This window comes from Helicoverpa zea, chromosome 14 (assembly GCF_022581195.2).
Source record: "Helicoverpa zea isolate HzStark_Cry1AcR chromosome 14, ilHelZeax1.1, whole genome shotgun sequence".
In the NCBI taxonomy this organism is placed as follows: Eukaryota; Metazoa; Arthropoda; class Insecta; order Lepidoptera; family Noctuidae; genus Helicoverpa; species Helicoverpa zea.
In genome coordinates, this window is record NC_061465.1 from 11767185 (window position 1) to 11783584 (window position 16400).

The window sequence follows — 16400 nt, forward strand, 5'->3', positions numbered from 1 at the left end:
TAATCAGCAACGTAGAGAAAAACTGGTTTAAAAATAAACTTACTTTCAGACTTTGAAACTGATTACTCAAGTGAAGTATTATTGATTGAAATAAAGTTTATTAGGTAAAATATTACCTCGTAAAAAAATAAATGAAAGAACAATTGAAGGTCATATCTATATTACTAAAGTCTTTTGTTTTATTGAATTTATTAAGAGCACCCGCAAACTGTAGACTAAATAGTCGGCCGATAGTTGACACGATGGTAGGCAAACTGTTCTTTTTTAAGAAAATCTTGATTCCAATTAAAGTTTTTACGCGGCCTAATACCGGCCAAATACCGATCTTTGTCATGTGCGTATTACCATCATCATCCTCCGAGCCTTTCTCCCAACTATGTTGGGGTCGGCTTCCAGTCTAACCGGATGTAGCTGATTACCAGTGCTTTACAAGAAGCGACTGCCCTATCTGACCCACTCAACCCAGTTACTCTCAATATCCCTTGGTTAGACTGGTGTCAGACTTACTGGCTTCTGACTACCCCTAACGACTGCCAATTATGTTCAATGACAGCGTATGTCGGTCGCAAGTTGTCGGTCGACTAAAAGTTGGTAGTCTGCGGGTACTCTAAGATAAGAATTTGTAATAAGTTTTCAAAAGTGTCATCATTTGAAATGTAAATCACTTTGCAAATATAAATTGGTACGAATTTAAGTTTTGAAATAAATGTCTTTTGTTTGTTTTGAGCACAGCACATGCGATCTGTTTCAGATTTAAATAGAGAGACAGGAGGATTAGACTTTAAAAGTTACGTAGGCACAACTTTAGAATGGGAATAATTTATTTGGTACTATGTAGTTGTTTCCCCGCGGCTTCGCTCGCGTCCTATCAAGGACACTATTTGATTCACCTATTTTAAAAATTTGCTTATATGTTATTCTGATGAAGTTTCTTCAAAATGCATTAAATAGTTTTTGGCAGAATGAGTAACCCTTCTCGATCAACCCTTCTAGGTTTATAATAGTAGTGTGACTCGTTTCATACTTTTTTTCTGAATTTCACGCTACGCCATTTTATTTTCATCTCAAAAAGTAGGTTACGTGTTACATTGTGTTTTGTACAAAATTGAAACTAAAAAGTATTGACAGCTGTGATGCAATTTTTTTTTGAAAACCCGAATTGTTTTACTTTGTTTTATTTTTTGTGACAGTTGTCTAGTTTTTTGAAACTGTTATACTTATTGAATATTTTGTATTTTGTTTCACCTACTGACAGAATTCATTTGTTCAGTTTAATTTGTAAAAAAACATATATTTAGATACTTAATGTTTTTGTATGCCATTTGATAAAATACTAGCTGTTTTTTTCACAATTAACAAAGGGTGGAAAAAAATTATTCCTCAATAAATCAGCTCGCCGCTAGAGAAAGTCGCCTCAAAATCGGTGCAACCATTTCAGAGATTAACCAGAACAAAATCACAGACAGAGACAATAATTTTAAATAAATAACATCAAAAACTTATCCAGTACACAAAAGCTACTAGTATTAATTAATACTGCTCTATAATGTAACTTTACTGCAATATGTCTGAGCTCTAAGTAATTTTCCCATCTATATGAAGGACGGAGCCGTTAGTACATACATTAATATTAAAACATGACTTTGTGTCTGTATGTTCATGTACTGAGTAAATACTAGCCAAAGGACGTTAGGTCAATGACCTGTAGTACTGAAATAATTAGTAGCTTATGTTAGCTGGCTGTTCTCTGCGGTTCCCTCCGAACTAAACGCCACAACTGGAGAAGAAATAGCTTATGTACTTTCTCAGGTTGTAGACTAAATTATGTGTTCTAAATGTTATTAGGTCCAATCAATTCAGTAGTTTTTTTTTCAGTTTGTATAACTGCCTTGTTTGGAAAAACGGTTAAAGCGAAACAAGTATTTCTCTGTCATACAAAGCTTGGATTTTGCCATGTCATGTTATGTTTTTTGCACATAATGACTTATTAACTATGCATGGGTGTGTACGTATGTTATGACTGTTTATATATTAATGTATCACTTATATTCATACCAATTTTAAGCTTCCAAAATGCAAGGATACCATCACTTTTTTTCTCTAAATTGACTCCATAAGGAAAAAAGTGTTGAGTTCCCATCATTATCTCCTATTCTGTTACGGCATCAAGCCAAAACCAAAAGTGCGCAATTTCTACATGAGATTGGAACCGAAAACTACCCTCAAAAGCACGGCTTTCTCGAAATAAGTAGCAGCCAATTTCTGGCTAAACGAAAGGCTTATTGAACGCATGCCTTCAACAGGTCGGTATTACGAGGAAAAGGATTTTCTCTCTGGAAGCCTGTGTGTTTGTTTGTATGAGAGAATATTACTGGCTGATGTTTCGATGGGAGAGTAACTTTGTTCTTTTTAGGTTCGGTAACCCAAAGCTTTATTTTTCTAATGATATAACAAAAGTGCGTTATTGGCTGTTTAAATGGCAATGTTTGATTAATAGCACGGAACCTTCTGTGCTCGATTTCTTTACGCACTTTATGCATTGTTTTAAACCAAAAATAACGTAGTATAACAGAAATATAAGAATGAACAAAATATTTATGCAATAAATACATAGCAAAGAAAACATGTTATTGGTCTTATAATCTTTTCTTTTTCTTTTCATTTTTTCCTTCACGTTCCGCATTTTTCCTTAGATATTCTACTTTTATTAAATAGCACAGCTTATAGCTTTTAGTACTATAAAATGCTGAGAACTTAAGACCCTGAAGTGGACTTAAGAACTTTTTAATATAAAAATACACTAAACACTGAACTTTAAAAATAAATTTTGTTTGAATATTCTTTCACTTTTAAATACTTAGAGTATCCACATACTGCAAACTAAATAGTCGGCCGATAGTTGACCCGATGGCTGTAAACATTTTTGAAAACATTTGTTACTTAACAATCAAAGTGTTCAGTTGCTCTAATACCGGCTAAATACCTGATCTTTGTAATATGCGTACTACCATTCATCTTTGTTCTGATTGATGAGCCTAAACAAACTATCGGCCGACTAAAAGTTTGTAGTGTAGGTACTCTTAAAAGTTTCTCCAAAAACAGCTGTTCAACCCCCAGCGGGGCCCAGCAGGGCCAAGGCCTGCCGGGGCTGCGGGTTGTTCGAAAGAGATACCGCGGCCCTGGTACATAAAAGGCCTATGACGGAACACGACGGTTTTTAGTCAGTAAGAGTCTGACACTCCCTCACCGCTGCTAACCCACAGCGGGAGGGGTCATTTGATGATTTTTAACGTCGGAAAAAAAAAAAAAACAGCAGCCGGCGGCTGCAGCTGCGTCGAGCTCGATGACGAATACTTCTCTCCGCCGACGTCGCCACCACCTGTACGTCGGCAGGGGAGACGCCGGCCACCGACGGGCTTGGGATCGGGGGACCATCAGGTCCCTAGCAGGGTCCCCGCTACCGGTGGTTGTGTGCAGCGCATGAGATGGACTCAGTTGAGATGAAAAAGTATAGAAAACTAGATTTGTGAATAATATAGTTATCGTGTTGTTCATAGTTTTGTAGAAAAATGTACCGGAGTTGGAAACAGCTTGAGGCGAAGCTGAAAGTTTCAACATTGATTTGTTGTGGACCAACCAAGGACCAACTTACCAAGTCACAGTGGATAAACTACAGAAAACTTAATAAACTCCAATTGCGGTTTTGTATTAGGTCGTTTCTTTTTTTAACAAAAGACTAACTACGTCTTTCTGATATTTTTCTTCAACTTTTTGTATATCAGTCGTGTGTTGTCTCGATTCCAAATTTTATCTCAATTGGTTCAATGTCAAATGTCTATATTTCAAATAGACCTTTGCAGTTTCTTATGAAACGTCACACTAGTTGCACGGTTCCAAAAAGTTGGTCTCATGGAGGAGAGCTGGCAAGAAACACCATTTAGTTCCCACAGTCTTAGCAAATAAGATTTTAACAAAAGTTGATAACCACTTTAACTTTATTATACTTAATCCCCTTCAAAGATTCTTTTCAATGTCTATAAACATTCCTATTTTGAGTAACTAATCCTACTGCCTATCTTTACACAGTGGCACAATATCTGTCCATGTTTCCATGTAGCTGTGTCGTGAAATCCACTAGAAAATCTCGCTCCATAATATGCTAATATTACTTTCTAGCGGACTACTAGCTTTTGATATAAAACCTCTCTCTCGTAAATTTGGTGAAAGTGACTTTATAGCCAGAAGTATTGTGAGTCAAAAGTAGTGCGATTTGTAACTACATTTCGGATATTTGTTGAGGTCAATGTATTAGCTTTTAAAGATTTGTGTGTGTATTATTATGACGTTTTTCTTTTTTCCTGTGGTTTTATTGGAATCCTTGGCGATGTATGATGCATTAAATGTTAAACTAAAAATATTTTTGCTTGTTTTTGAGAAACAGTAAAATAAAACCGGTCAAGTGCGAGTCGGACTCGCGCACGAAGGGTTCCGTACCAGAGCAAAAATGAGCAAAAAAATTACGTTTGTTGCATGGAAGCCCCCCAAAATATTTATTTTATTCTAGTTTTTAGTACTTGTTGTTATAGCGGCAACAGAAATACATGTCATCATCTGTGAAAATTTCAACCCTCTAATTATCACGGTTCCTGAGATACAGCCTGGTGACAGACGGACGGACAGAGGAGCGAAAACAATAGGGTCCCGTTTTACCCTTTGAGTACGGAACCCTACTAAAACAGTTTAAAATAATGCAGTTTTTGAAAACTTGGATAAAACTTATCTGGTATTCATTTTCATATTTTATGATGATTCAATTATTTATGAAATCCGTTACGAGCAATATGGCGGAATAAAATGACATAACCCAGACTCGCTTTAAAAGATATTAAAAGTTTTATGATACGGAAAACTATAAAGTATTGATAACTTGGACATACTGTTCATAATTGAATTTATAATATTTTACAGCTGAAAGTTTCGGACACATGGCCATAGTACAAGTTATGAGACTACTGTTTAATTTTTACCTTTTGAGTTAGTGTAGGGGGCTCTAATATTGAGTATTCTAATAATTATCTTTGGCAGTCTGATGGTTTCTCCTGAGCCTATTTATTAAAGGTTTATCAAAATAGGTATTTTAAGAGTAAATCCCTACTATTATAAATGTGAAAGTAACTCTGTCTGTCTGTTACGCTTTCACGTCTAAACCACTGAACTCATTTTAATATAATTTGGTACAGAGATAGAGTTGACCTTGACAAAGAACATAGGATAGTTTTTATCCCGGACTTTTGAAGAATTCTCTAGAAACGCGATATAACCGAACTCTACGCGGGCGAAGCCGCAGGCGGAAGCCAGTGAATATACATATATAGACTTCCTGTAACTCAAAACCCTCAGTTTTGGAGATGAAATAATTTCCGATGTTAAAGTTGACATTTCAAAAAAAACTTTTTACATAAGAACACAGATTTACATGGTAAAGTTTTAATCATTTTTGCGACTAAAACGAAAAAAATATACCACAAAGGGAAAATTCCTTTAAAAAAATATTACACACTTACATACGTTATGCGGAACGCTGTGTACGGTCGTGAAAAAAAAGTTGATTAAAACATTTTTTTATCAACAATGTCCAAACGAATTTTTACATTACACCGCGAGATGGAACAACTTTGTTTTTAAACGAGTTTCGATAAAAAATTGTGGAACGTTTCATTTTAATCTTCTATTTGTTTGTGAAACGATTAGGATTACTGTTCGTGGTCAGATTTTATAATCAATCTTTCAGGATTGAGTTTTGTGACGATTTGTTCGGAATAATTAAATTGAATTTCGATGAATACTTTTTGGTTTGGGTGGACGTTGTTTTTATTACAAACAAGATTATGTTTTTTTTTTTTAATTACTTTAAAAGCTTTAGGATATCTAAAGCCTAAAATTGTACAAATACACGCAAACCACGATCAAAATCCGACCGTAAAATTGACAGATAAAAAAAAGAAAAATAAAACATCCTACGCACAAAGAATTCCTATGCAAACGGTACAAAAGGGAATTTTTGCTTTCCGAACGGAAAAAAGTTTGTGTATGCAAGAGGACAGAAGTTCGACGGGAACACAAAGGAGACTGTACTTTGTAGGTAGGGAGGTAGTATGTAGGTAGTATGTTGATGCTCCGCCCCTATGCAAGCGTTCCGGATAAATATGCTCAGAGAATTCTCACTGATTCGTTGTAACAGTTTACTTTATGACTTTTGAGGAGCTATACATATCTGGTCCCGGCTGTATACATATCTTTGGCACTCAGAAGCCAGTAAGTCTTACATACAGTCTTACCAAAGGGTATAGGATTGCCTGCTTGACTGGATTGTGGTGGTCAGATAGGCAGTCACTCCATGTATAGCAACGGTTCTCAACCGTATCTGGTTAAGACTGGAAGCCGATCACAACATAGTTGGGCAAAGTCAAGGCATATGATTTTGAAGGGGAAGAGGTAGGTTGTAACTGGAAGTTTGGTTGCAACAATTTACATATTGTAGTAATTTTAAAGTTTTCTAATCTAATAACTACCAATTTAGCATCATTGTAAACATGGGAATCAAATCATAAAGGTTCTTTCAAAACGAAATGGCGAATATTACCATTCCTCAGTAAATAATACCCTATTATCATAAGAATACTCCGCTTTTCTTTTTGAAGTAATAATAAGAATACCATTAAAAGCTAATATTTAGAAATCAAAGAAAAAAATGTCTCCGGGTTTTGCTAACGTAATTTGTTTAGCTCAATAATCTAAGTACCTTTATCCCGGTTTTATTGAAACTCGATAAAAGACAAATAAGGGTTTTTGGAAACCTCAGCCCTGGGAGAATATCTTGGAAAAATAGAACGAATATTATCTATCTATGATATTTTCGATGAAATTCTTATCTAACTAAGAGGAAGTACTTTATTACAATTGAGAATTTGTTTGTTTGCTGGTACAATAGAATGGTTGAACTATTTTAGATAAATGGCATGAAAATCTAAAGTTTACTTTATATCCGGGGAAACAGACAGAATTTTCATATTACACATAAGAATATTCCTCCCAAAAATCTGCGTACCCCATTTTCTTTCATTGTAAAGTAAACTACATACGTCAGCAACAAAATCTTGATACTTTCAATTCGACAAATGTAACGGATACAAAAACAAAAAACAAATCTCTTTCAAAATATGTCAGTACATATTCTTCGTGAAACGGGAAACATTAAAAACCTTTTGTTTTCAGCATTGTTGAAACAAAATGCAGGGAGATACCATTCCGATGAGTTTGGGAGAATGTAACGGGAAAATATCGGAAATACTATGGCAGCTTGACTACAAGGGAGGAAGGGTTCAGAAAATAAGAAAAGAAATCAGTTTTTCTGACAACTTAATTAGAATATTTTTGCAGAAAAGTCATAATATTATCTGCGGACACGGCAGAGTCCCCGTTAAGTCAAGCAAAAAGCGGCACGATCGAAACACCCTTCTCTAGAAGAACCTAATTGATATTATTGAATGTTACTGTTCAAGATCGAGAAGAAGTAAGTCTCAGATCTACCTACATTGCACCCCGTAACCAAGTCAAAGTCAAATCTTCGGTAACAAAATAAACAGTGGATACCCTTATATGACATTCCGTTAAACTCTTTTTTCACATTTAACATTGATCTCGGCACCAAAATTAAAGGCGTATGTTAGCTCATGAATATAACATGCCAACTATACAAGTACTACATATTCACATAACTAAAGAGTGTTTCGTGAGAAGCACACCAACTAGTAGTATACAACCCGTAATGGAAGCTAAACAATTTATCGATAAAGTATGTCGATAAAAATTCCTCAAGTCAATAAGCCTCGCGCCGATGCCGCCTGTTCGATCAACAGCATGCCAAATGTTCTACGTTCCTATCGAATAGGGATGGGACATGTCGCGGATATACGGGGATATCCGACTTTGACGTTATTATGACGTTAATATGTTTGACTTGAATACGTAATGTGTACCTGTTTCTTTGTTTAGGCTGTGTACAAGTATGCTTGAAATATACACGTGTAAAATAAAGCTGTTAAATAAAATTTACATATTTTTGGTTGTGTTATAAAAAATGCATGAGACAGCAAAAAATATAAAACGCAATGAAATATAATTTCTTAGATGAGTATTCAGAATTCTAGCAATTCATCCTATATTTCAAGTCTAACAGATGAATGCAATATGTTAATGTATATATTTCACGAGTATAAAAGCAAAATAAGGGATAAGTATCCTCACTTTTCTTGAAAGCACTTAAAGTTATTTTGGTACAGAATAAAATAAAAAGATACTGAACTTAGGAGCTGAAGGTTCTAGATGTTAGATATAAATACACCGCTTATCCGACGGAGCTTTTATGCAGATAAAAATATCCGACTTCTTTAATCTTTCCCATCACTATTAAACAGTGGAAATGTTAATTACGACCATGAATGTTGTCTTTAGTATTGTTTATGTTTATTTTAAATGAACCTAGTTCGCTTGGAATCTAGAATGATTGTTTGTTACTACAGTTCGGCCATTCAGAGAATGCGTTCCTGACACGTCGCGATTGAACTGACGACGTAACTTTGCAATGGCGTTGCAGTTACGATAAAAATATTTTTGCTGGTTGTTTACCGTTTTAACAATTGAGGAGCATTAAAACAACATTATTATATCAATAATCAATGAATGTTATAATTTTGTGCCAAACTGAGTGTCAAATAACTTGGTAAACAATATTTTTCTAAATCTATACTGCGCTATTACAAGGTTATGTCAGCGGTTTATATTTTGTAGTGCTGTGCTAAAAATAACAGGCAAGTATCGTAATCTGTTCTTATACAGTTATAATATAAAATAATACGTTTTGATTTTCTTTTTAAGAATTGGAAAATAATGGACTATAAGACTTAATTATAACTTTTATGAAATATAAAAATAAAACTATGACCAAACCGCATTTTTATACTTAGATTAAAAATGGTAACCCCAAATGGCGTTATGGGCCGCCATTTTGTGACGCTAAAACAGTCGTCCGTTGTCGTTTCGTGCGCATAGACCACGTTTTTCAAGTGTTTTCGATCTGTTTTTATTTGATTACCCGGCTTTTGTTAGACCGAGATATCAGGATTGATTCTGTTATTGATAATAATATAATTATACATGTAGGCGAAGATGATGATGAAGACACCACCTCCTCAAGCAAATCGGAGTCTGATTAATATTCTGTTCGCACATTCAATTCAATGTACTTGTAACAAAGAATAAATAAAACAATTTTATTATATGAATATTACCTTTTTTGGTTTCCACTTAAATAACTAAAATATAAAACAAATGATTCCGCCAATTTAAAACGAAAATAATCTTAAAATAATGCGGCGGTTCATTTTGAAGGAACAGTAACGAACTCAGTGTTATGTTGTGCCCATCACTAGTCGTGACTAACTGATAGGTGTCAGGAACGCATTCTCTGAACGGCCGAAGTATAATTATCCGAACGTATTGTGTAAAATTAAGGCACAATATTATGGTACATAATATATGTCTAGAAAATTCAGTGAATTGATTTCAGGGCCTAATTATTTAATGTTGTTCTTAAATAACATCCACGTTGGTAACGTAATTAAAAGCTGCATGTTTAAATACTGCATTTCACCAGGCCTAGGCCAATTCATCATTTAGGCATATGATGAATAGCCTATGCCTTTACTGTGTTGGGATCGCCTTCCAGTTTCCAGTCTCACTGGATCAACCATGATGTGACTGCCTAAGTATATGACCCGCCTACCCAGTTACTCTTGCAACATGATAAGTGATGGTCATGAGGATCGCAAGCCTATTGCAATCAATTTCACTAGGTTTTTAAAGAAAAAAGCAACTAATACCACGCGAAAACCTAGTTGTAATAAAAGCTAAGTTCTTGAACTCTCAAAAATCACGTAAAGGCCACCCTTCACGTGAAAGGCATCGAATAAATAAAGTTCTTGAAACTGAACGCCCCACGTTCCGAGAGCCTTTTATACTTCATTTAATGGATACGCAGGTGAGGTAAAAATGAAAAGCGCGTAAGGTTTCTCTTCAAGTTGAATTGTTGAAAACTGATTTTGCAGTTTCTGTATAGTAGTTCTTAAGTACTAGGTTTGACCTTAAAAGAGGTTTTTAGACTGAACGTTGTAAAAGAAATTGTTGGGTAAAATTCTGAAATAACGAAAATATATAAATAGTATTATTTTTCATAGATTTTTATTACACTATTTTTTAATTGAAAAAATTAATTCACAATCTTTACACGAATTTTATTTAAGTTTTCTTTTAAGCATTACATAGTACTACTTTTACTAACACTGTAAAGTTACACACCGATACAAGCAGTTACGATTAAAAATATATCCTTATGTTCAAAGGTGTATTTTTAGTCGTTTTTCTAAAAATAGTTTCGTTTGATATATCTGTTGTGTAAAAAGTTCACCTTTTTATTTTGACGGAGCATGTATTTCGGCGTTTTCCCAGCTGCCTCACAAAACCCGTTTTGGGAACCCTCCGTCTATTTATTTTTAATTAAAAGAATAACTGGCCAAGCCGATGCGAAAGTAAATGTTTCTGCCTGTATATTTTGTATACAAATTGGTTGCTCCGTCAGACTTTTTGACACAGATGTAATCTGCATTCATTTTGTTTGTTTTGCGTTGTGCTCGGTTTCACCTGCAAAGGGCATAACCTTTTTTCAAAAGGAAGCTATCTACTTTATCTATTTACTCTCTTATGTGCTTCCTGCTTATTAAAGTAGTTTATAGGGTAAGTAAATAAGGGAGTGATTAGAGAAAATTGATACGGAAGTATATAAGGAGAGACATATAGGAGTTTAATGGGGGTGCCTCCATAACGGAGTAGGTGTATAGGGAAGATAGATAAGGGGGTACATAGGGCAGTACATACAAAGAAGAAATAAGTATCACGTCCCCAGTATTTAGGGCAGATCCGCCACTGACCCAAGCCGTCAAACAAAATTAAAAAAATAATGTCTCCGTCCGTTCATTTACATAGTTCAGTGGAACTTTTTGACACAGATGTGACCTGCATTCATTTGTTTGTACTGACCGTGGAAGCGATTGTCATTCACTCATTCATTCAGAACGTCACCAGTCAATTACGTATAACAAGTTCAATGCAAATAGGTAACATATTGTGGAAACGATGTGGAATGAACTTAACTTTTTATGTGTGGAAAATGGTTAAAATCATGTAAATTTTATATGGTTTTGGTGGGGTTGAATCTGGTTAAAATATTGAAATGACATTCTTTCTGCTATGTTAAAAGGATTTAATAATAATAATTTGTGATTTTTTAGTGGCAGTAACCCAAAGTCTATAAGGTCGGCTCGGTGAATAAAGGGTTATGGGTTTGATACCCACACATTGGTCTGCTAAAATAAGCACACTACAGTCTGACTTAGTTGTGGAAGTATAATTTTATGAATAAAAAAGTACATAGTTCATTCATTTTTAGGATCATGATAAAAATCTGTGTCAATCAATGAAATTAGAAGCACTCTATCAAACTTCAAATCAATTAGCCTTTATTGAAATCTAATGAATAGGTACGATTTTATCGAATCTAAAAATGGACGTAATATTTTTATACAAAGTGATCATTAAAAGTCCGGTAAATTGAAGACCTTAAATCTCGATGAGGAATTAATTAAGAAATCTATACAAAAATGGTAGGCAGGGAAATTTGACAAAAGTCAGTAAGTCTGACACCAGTCTAACTAACGGGTATTGAGTTACCCGGGTAACTGGGTTGAGGGGATCAGATAGGGCAGCCGCTCCTTGTAAAGCACTGGTATTCAGCTACATCCGGTTAGACTGGAAGCCGATCCCAACATAGTTGGGAAAAAGGCTCGGAAGATGATGAAGTTACCAGTAACTCTAGATTTTGCCAACTTCTATCTGAATCGGTTTAATCATGACAGTGTAAAAGCCTTACAAACACACTCACGTTAACATTTTATAATATTACCAAGGAAAACATCGTCTATACCAACTAAACTTCCTCGTTCAACAGTTCTAGCTCTGATAATACGAGTAACCGTTTGCATTTCACAATGATAAAGGATTATTAATCACAGCGTCCGACTAAAAGCCTGCTGTAATTTAAACACACATTTCATTTGCGTGGCTCCGGATCTTAGAACATTGAAACAGCTGGAACCGCTGTTAGCACAAATCTACAAATACTACAAAAATCAACTAATGCTACAAATAGTAGGTACCTAATAGTTTACTAACGTTTCACTAACTAACGCATACACACGATCAAATTAAAAAAAAAACTCAAGCATGAACTTGACGCACACTTGGACTATCAACTAATAAATGTACGACCCTCCTTGGCAAGTTTTCGAATAGACAATCAAATACAATAAGGCCGATATTCGACATGCTCTGTAAAGGAGGTAATCTTTGTTTTTTTGGCCATTTCAAACAGTTTTTAGCCATATTTCTTTGACTAATAGTACCTACGTAAAACTACCACCCGCGATCTCGTACTGTGAACAGAGAGAAAGAGTGGCAATGGCGCCTCCAGTTGTTTAACTACTCTAAGCTGCAGACTGTTCGAGAATATTCCAGAATATCTAGCAGAACCACTGCAAACACGTTACTCTAACATTACATTTCCAAATGATCATGCTCTTGTGTACCTATTTTTAGCATCCAAGCCATTTAGGACTCTATTCTCTGAGCAATAAAACCCGCTTTTTACTACTCACATAGATAAGAGTTACGACCTGGTAAGAAACTGTTGCTACATACCTACTTTTTAAGGTATTCTTCTCAGGTATAAAAAAATACGTAAAGTTTCAATAAAATTGTTCAGTAAGAAAATATATACTGAAGTCTGATAGATATGCTAATAGATGTTAATCAAATTAAAGAGTTAGGTATCCACAAACTAATGAATCAGTGCTCTTGGTTTATTTCTAAGAAAAAGATTGGTAACTGATAATAGGTAAGGTCTTTATTTAAATAGTATTTTAATTTAATCTTTCACATTTCTATGAAATCTTGATATCACAAGTATATATATATATAAAAAACATTATTAATAATTACCGAAAAAGCACTTTTTCATTATTCTTTATTTTTCTAAAAGATCTTTTTTATTTTTTAGGTTGAGTTGTATTTTACGTAGACTAGAATATCATAAACCAGCTTTATTACAAATGTCTGACGTTTCAAAAATCTTTTTTAGGCAAGAAAAGCAATTTTATCTGAACATTTGAGACCTGTGTACGTATTTCTAAAAGCTCAATTTAGATGGCACTAAAGTAAAAATACTAAATCATGAATTCTTTAAGTGGTAAAATAGTAATAGTATGCATAATAATATGTAAATCCGTGTGGGTGGATTATGTAATTTACTACTTACTTTATCATCTTAAATGTTAAAATTATTTAGTCTTCTGTAATTCTGAGCACAATTAATAATACAGTACCGATCTCGCAATTACAAAACCATTTTTTCACTACTTCCTAACAAAATATACTTGATATCTCGGATTAATTAAAATCTGTATATTCCATAAGTAAATAAAAAAAAATCGATTTGTAGAGTATGTTTTCTTTTTTTTTGTAATTTTGATTATATTCATAAACTTTTCTAGCTGACTGTACATTTATAAGATAATCTGGAATTATGACTTACCACAGCCCCTGCTGTGGTAAGTCATAATTCCAGATTATCTTCCATCTACTCTCCAGAAAAAAAAGTCAGCCATTTCATCCAACCTTGACCAGACATTATGGCCCTACATTTACTCCCGTCGGACTACGTCATTATAATCCGGTAATCACCAAAAAAGTAACCAGAAAACCTTCATCGTTAAGGTCCAATAGTAAATAAACAGAGACAATTTATCATCAGTGTCTCTTCCTTGAAATGACAAGAGACAGATGGAGTTTTCCAAAAAAACGTTGACGTAGCGGGAGCGATGTGAATTCAAAACAGACAGGGCCTTACCTGCAAATGTTAACGTCGTGTTTTTTGGGAAGTTACACAGAGTAAGGACATAAGCGGAGATGCCATAATGCAGGCGCCTTTTTCTAGGTCAAATTCGTACGGTGGGCATGACCAAAACGATCAGTTACAAGTGAATTAACGAGGTGGTCAACGATTTTTGGTATTACAAAAAATGTGCGGGTCCAAAGAAGGTGAATAAGGGCGAAAACAGAAGCGTTCCTCGTCCCCCGCATTTTAGCGCCCTATGTTCTTAGTTATGGCACCTCCGCTAGTCATTTTGTTCTCCGTGGGAAGGTAGGACCGGATTTCGATGTAAGGAAACCTTGGGTAAAACATAACGTTGTTTGTCCCTTTGAATTTGGAGTAATATTATGTTTGCGAGAGAATATTTTTGGTGTTCGAAAGGATTTTATTGAAGCTCAAGATAGGTTTGTTTTTCATAACATTGACTTTCTTTTAGATGAGAGTATGAATATCGTTTTAGAGTATTTTGAAGAATCAGTCATGGAGAACTAAAAATGAACTTTATCGCTCGCGTTATATTGTGACCTTTATTAGTAGGCAGAAACTGGTCCATAGAAAGTAAAAAAAAAGATGACAAAGCCTCGTGTCCAAAGTTGTTGAGTTTATAAAAGTTTTTTTTCCACGTGGAAGGTATTTTTGTGAACAGAAATCTGACTAGTTCTGTGTTGGAATGACCAAAGAATATTTGAACGAATAGAACACGGTTATCTAAAAATGCACGTGTGAAAGGGGTGGTAAATGAACATTCCTTTGATACCGAAGTGATCAGGAAATCTGAATTACCTTTGAAGTACCATGAAATAGGATTGTGCATGCGAGCGTTATCAGATTTCAGGAACTGGATTTTGATAATTGAAGCTGTGTTAGAATGTTTCAAATAATCCAGGATTTTTTTGGAATTGATTAAATTTTTCAAAAAACAAATATGAAATGTGAAATAGTGTTTGCACTTTGGATGTTTTTTGTTAAAACATGCAGTACTATCAAAATTTTAATGAAAAGAGTATTTCTACAGAACTGAAAATTTCAGTACTTCAAAAAAATACACGATCCATATATTTTTCCTCGTACCGTAGTCAGTAAGTAATAATTTATTCGATACAAAAATTAATTCCGCGTAATAAAATATTTGCCATCCACACACAATGTGCTTTATTTCCTTCCTCATAGCTCTTTCATACATTTCCTCTAATTCCCCATTATTAATAAAGTTCTTAAGGGTCGCCATTATCAAGAGGGGTACAATCTTTATTACGGAACTTGCAAATCGAGCTGTTCTCTGAATTGTCGGCGAGGGAAACAAGTTAATTACTTCGAACGATACAAGTGTACCTGAAGTGCTTGAATAGATTGTGGAAAATGAGCGAGAAATTAGATTAGAAAAGACCAATTTACTTGAAGAATCTTTGATGAATTTGTGAAATCTAATATTATTGAGCCTACAAGCCTTACTTTTTGTACTAGTATTGTTCTGTTAGTTTTATATCAGAGGCATTCAAATTAAGGAAAAAAATCTCCAATCCTGGAGACTTACCTTTAAAGAATTCCTACAGTATACAAACAAACAATAAGCTGAACTATTTTGCCAAAAATTCCAAATGACAAAATTTCCGTAGTATTACAATCCTTAAGAAAGATGTTCCAATTTCGAATTCGAAGAAATACGATACTTACTTCCAAAACACCTTTGGGAAAGAAAAAATATTCTTCCGCAAAAGGAATTAGGTTAAGCCTTTTACTGACTGGAATCTCTTTGGTGACAACATATAATTAACTTTGGATTACATTTTTATTTCTGGTTTAGTAAAGTTCATTACCTGAAATTAGGTTCGTGACTTTCAGATCATAAAAATATTACTTCATTAGAATAAGAGTTTACCAAGAAAAGTAATTCCACCAAGGTACGATACTAGGGCCAACTTTGTATATAATTAGGAAGTCTAGTTATGATAAAAGGAAGATACTCACATTAGGGTTTTATGGTTAGAATTTTCCGGTTTTGTACCTGTAATTAGAAAAAAGTATTTAGTACTTTGATCCTCGGCGCATTTAATTTTGTTGAAACCTCTGAGGTTACAGAAAACATTTGGTAGAAATATAACGACGGTCCTTATTTGGAATACTACTAAATAATAAGGATCGTTTCTAATATTCTATCTATCTGTTGTTTTACTTACTATAGATATAATTTTGGGAACGACCGCCTTTTTCCGGTGGTTCAGTATCTATACACGAAACTATCAGTAATGAAAGATATAAAAATTCCCAAGAAAGACTATACAATTCTTGTTTGTCTCTT

At 34.4% G+C, this 16400-nt stretch overlaps 1 protein-coding gene across 1 annotated transcript in view; it reads right to left on the reverse strand.

Moving 5' to 3' along the window:
- The window catches only part of LOC124636368 (dopamine D2-like receptor), a 132362-nt gene extending 116256 nt beyond the window's left edge, over nt 1-16106 (reverse strand). Inside the window, exon 1 of the mRNA XM_047172437.1 lies at nt 16070-16106. The gene's annotated coding sequence lies outside the window, so the exon portion shown is untranslated. The remainder of the gene's footprint in view (nt 1-16069) is intronic.
- Nucleotides 16107-16400: the final 294 nt, after the last annotated feature.